We start from the raw sequence: 4,908 nt of genomic DNA, 5'->3' as shown, positions 1-4,908 counted from the left end.
ACAATTTCGTGCACCAAGGTGCTCAAGAAGACCCTAACCAACACTTGACCACCTTCTTGAGGATTTGTAACACGGTGAAGTCCAATGGAATCCACCCCGATGTCTATAGGTTGCTCTTGTTCCCCTTTTTACTCAGGGACAAGGCATCCAAGTGGCTTGAATCCTTTCCAAAGGAGAGCTTGACCAATTGGGAAGAGGTAGTGAACAAGTTTTTAGCAAGATTTTATCCTTCTCAAAGGATCAATAGGCTAAGAACTAAGGTGCAGACTTTTAGACAACAAGATGGTGAGACACTTTATGAAGCATGGGAGAGATTCAAAGACTTGACAAGGAGATACCCACCAGAGATGTTTAATGAGTGGGTTCAACTTCACATCTTCTATGAAAGTCTTTCCTATGAGTCAAAGAAGGCTGTGGATCATTCATCAGGAGGCTCTTTAAACAAGAAGAAAACCATTGAAGAAGCCATAGATGTCATTGAAATAGTTGCTGAGAATGATTACTTCTATGCCTCCGAAAGAAGCAACACTAGAGGAGTAATAGAGCTGAACCACATGGATGCACTGTTAGCCCAAAATAAGATGATCACCAAGCAGCTAGCAGATCTTACCAAGAAGGTGGAAGAGAACCAAGTTGCAGCAGCCATCACCTCATCACCAACTCAAGAAGGAGTAAACATAGGAGAAGAAGGTGACTGGGAGCAAGCCAACTATGTGGGAAACTCACCTAGACAAGTCCATGATCCATACTCCAAAACTTACAACTCTGGATCGAGGAATCACCCCAACTTTGGATAGGGAAATCAACAAGACCAAGGGCAAGATCAGAGACGCCACAACTTCAACTCCAACAACAATGCTACTAATCAAAACACCTCACAGAGATATTACCAACATCCATCTAACCAACCTTCTCAACCACCTAATCTCAACCCACCATCATTGACAGATGATAGGCTTTCAAAGATTGAGGCTCTACTTGAAAACATATGCAGAGAAGTCCAAGACAACAAAGAGTTTAAGGAAGAAGTGCGAGCTAATATCAAGAACCAAGGAGAAAACATCAAGAGATTGGAATCCCAAGTAGGGTACCTATCTCAACAAATTCCCAAACCCACTGATGGATTCCCCAGTGATACAGAGAATAATCCAAGAGGAGAAACAAAGAAAGTGAGATGGGAGGAATGCAAAATGATAACCACAAGTGATGAGGGGAGTATGAATGGAGTAGAGCACCTTCAAAATAACCAAAAGGAAAGCCAGGAGGAAGGAAGATGTGAAACTCAGCTTACATCCAAGGAAGAGCTAAAGAAGAAGGAGGTATTGAACCCATATGCACCTTTTCCCCACAGGCTTAAAGGTGGTATAGCAGGGAGAATGTACTCAAGGTTTCTTGATATGTTTGCATCTCTAGATATAAATATACCATTCATTAAAGCCCTCCAACAGATGCCTTTCTACATCAAGTATATAAAGGAGCTACTAGCCAGAAAGAGTCCATTGAAAGGTGGACAAAACATAAAGATGAACAAGGACTGCAGTGCCCTCATTCAACCAGGGGCACCTACAAAGAAGGAGGATCCAGGGAGTTTCCCCATCCCTTGTGCCATAGGAGAAACAATGATTGACAAAGGGCTTTGTGACTTGGGAGCAAGCATCAATGTAATGCCTCTCTCCCTCGTGAAGAGGCTCCAAATCAATGAACTAACTCCCACTGATGTAATTATCAGATTAGCTGACAAAACTCAAAGACAAGCAATAGGAGTGGTTGAAAATGTGCTGATAAAGGTTGGGGGCTACTACCTTCCCACAGATTTTGTTGTTCTGGAAATGGATGAGAATCCTATCTACCCCATCATTCTGGGAAGACCATTCCTAGCCATAGCCAGAGCACTCATAGACGTAGAGTGAGGAGAGCTGGTACTGAGGATACATGATGAGCAGCGCACCTTCAATGTCTTTAAACCTTCACAACAATCAGATCATGATAACAGAGAGTTGATGAAGGAGCCAACCAAGGAAGCATTGATGCAAGAAACAAGCAGTGAAGCGGAAACAATTCAAATAGAAGCCCCATTGGTTGGAAAGCCATGTGCTCTGGAAGAACCATATCAAAAGGGTATCCAAAAGAAACCAGAACCACCAGAGCCATGCAAAGCTAGCAACAAAAATCCCTTAGAAGAAGAATCTGTAGGAAGCAAGATAACACTAATAGAAACAAGGAAGAAAGTACCCAGAAGATGGAGAAACAAGAAAATTCCTATAGAAGATTTCTCTCCAGGTGATGAAGTGATCTCTACATACTTCCCAACCATACCACCTCACCTTCCCACTATTCCATCTCAGCTGCCCCCAGTGTATACCATCAATAAAATCATGTCCTTAGAACATATGGAGCTTATCAACAAAGCTAATGGACATAGGTTCACTGCAAGAGGGGAGGACTTCAAGCACTATCAGCCACCTTGACAAGAACCAAACGTCAAGCTAATGACGTTAAAGAAGCACTTCATGGGAGGCAACCCATGTTCTATAACTTTTTTTTTTAGTTTCTAATAACAGCAATAAGGTAATTTCCATGGAAGTTCAGATTAATCTTGACAACTAACATAAAGCCCCTCTACATGTAACATATAGTACATGATAAGTTTGGTGTTCAAAGCACACCAAGTGTGGTTTGAACACACCTTATGATGATCCTTGTGCTCACCTTGCACCAAACCCCAACCGTTCACCATCAAGGCCGTGCAATTGATCTACGCCATTCAACTACCACCACCCATCTATATAAAGAACCTTCACCAATCCAGTCTCTCTCAAAGATTCATCAAACGCACCTCTTCTCCTTTTTCTCAAAACACATTCCTTCAAGACTCATTCTACCTCAACCCAACCGAACTCCATCTTCAACCCTTTAACCTTTACTATTCAATTCTCACTCATGGCAGCATCAAGCTTCAAGAGGCAAAGGGGAAAGGAACCAATGGAGCAGCCTTCCTTTGACACCAGGAGATTCAAAACAGTCTTCCATGAGCTCGAGTTCGAATGAATAAAGGACAAGAAGATACTGCCTGAATCAACCTTCCAGTTCGATAAAGATGAGTGTCCACAAATTCGGGAGAAGATTGAAAAGAGGGGTTGGGAAAAGCTCATTAACCTGGAAGCAAGAGCAAATGCAAACCTCATCAGGGAATTTTATGCAAATGTGGTTAGAGAAGACAAGACCACAGCCCCTACCTTCAAGAGCTATGTAAGAGAAATAGAGGTAGATTTTAGCCCCAATGCAATTACTAGAGTTCTCCACTTGAAATCCCCACGTTTTGTTGATCTTGGTTACCAAGAAAGAATAAATAAGGGCGCCAACAATGATGAATTGGAAGAGATCGTGGGTGACATATGCATTGTGGGATCTGACTGGGAAAGGTATTCAAATAAGAGACCCCGGTTCATCAGGAGAGGAGACCTCATCCCAGAAGCCAAGGGTTGGTTTGAGCTTGTGAGACGATTTATCCTTCCAGCAGCAAATAATTCTGAGGTCAATATTACTCGAGCTACCATGGTACATTGCTTGATAAAGGGTGGAAGCATCAATGTGCACAAAATTATAGCTGAAGGAATCCTAGAACCAGCCGAGAAGAAGGATTCAGGTGCTAGACTTTGGTACCCCAACACCATCCTTAGATTATGCATGAAAGCCAAGGTAGTCTTTAAGGACAGCAATCCAACATGGATAGGTCTTGGGAGATCACTTACACTCCAACGCATAACCCATGTGACTCCAGCTCAACAGCAAAAAAGACCCCATCTAAGGAAGAGGACATCAGAAGAAGCACAAGAGGAAGAGCCTCTCCAAGGAGAACCCCAACCCACGGAATATCATCAAGAAGTATATCATGACCCAACCAACATCAACTTGGGTCACATCCGAGGGGCCATTGATGATTTGTCAAGGATATACATGGAAGGACAAGAACAACAATTGCAACTTCAATCTCAGAGAATGGATTGGCAAGAGAAAATGCTAACAAATTGGATGAATCAACAAAGGGAATGGCAGAAACAGCTAATGGAACAGCAACAAGAGCACTATTCCCAGCTTACTCAAGCCATCAATCAAGTGTCTGAAAGGTAAGAAAGCCAAGATAAACGCCTTCAGGAACTCAATCAACGCCAGATGAATCAGATTAAAGTATTCAACGAATTTAGTGTGCTAAATGAAGGAAGGCAACTGCATCGAGAAGAATTCAGCATCAACACTCAGGCAAAGTTAAACTATGTGGTTGAGCATATGCATCACCTGCACCCTGACATCCCAAGCTATGAGACAGTTCGCAAGAACTTAACTGAACAAGAGGAACGGAAGGTGAAATAGCAAAAGGAAGCATTAAAGAAGAAGATGGAGGATGCCGGTTTCTGGAAAAAGTTGATGGGGAAGCGCAAGGGAAATGGAGACTCAAGTAATCAAGGAGAATCCCAAGGGAGCAGAAGAGAAGAGCAAGCCAACAAGTGAAAGGTGGTGAAGTTCCTTCTTAGTTTACTTTCTTTTTCAAAGCTTTAAATAAGGAAAATCATGTATGAAATAGAATATGCTTCCATGGTAGCTTAGGATTTTCAATTATGCATTTAAGTTTCATTGCTTAGGTTTATGTTATTGAGCCTAATGTCTTGAATGCTCACTTTCATCCTTCTTACTTGTATGCTTGTCTCTTTAAGTTAATCAAAAAAAGAAAATTTTATATGAAGAACAAGAGTGGAGTCATTTTATGAAGTGCATTCTGAATGTTTGTGGTAGAATGATTAGTAAGCTAAGTTGGTTCACCAAGAAAGGAAAGAAAGCAACTATCCATCCTAAGTCCTATGTTTGAGACACATTCTTTGAGGCTAGCTAACCAATAAGATCCCAACAAGA

At 41.9% G+C, this 4,908-nt stretch overlaps 1 non-coding gene across 1 annotated transcript; it reads right to left on the bottom strand.

Annotated features, from left to right (window-relative positions):
• Positions 1 to 245: 245 nt before the first annotated feature.
• LOC127741853 (small nucleolar RNA R71) lies at positions 246 to 353 on the bottom strand. The gene has a single exon (XR_008003058.1). It is a non-coding gene; the product is annotated as a small nucleolar RNA R71 (small nucleolar RNA).
• Positions 354 to 4,908: the final 4,555 nt, after the last annotated feature.

Source organism: Arachis duranensis, chromosome 9 (assembly GCF_000817695.3).
Source record: "Arachis duranensis cultivar V14167 chromosome 9, aradu.V14167.gnm2.J7QH, whole genome shotgun sequence".
NCBI lineage: Eukaryota > Viridiplantae > Streptophyta > Magnoliopsida > Fabales > Fabaceae > Arachis > Arachis duranensis.
The sequence above is the reverse complement of the archived record's forward strand: the minus strand, read 5'-3'. Positions and strand labels throughout refer to the sequence as shown.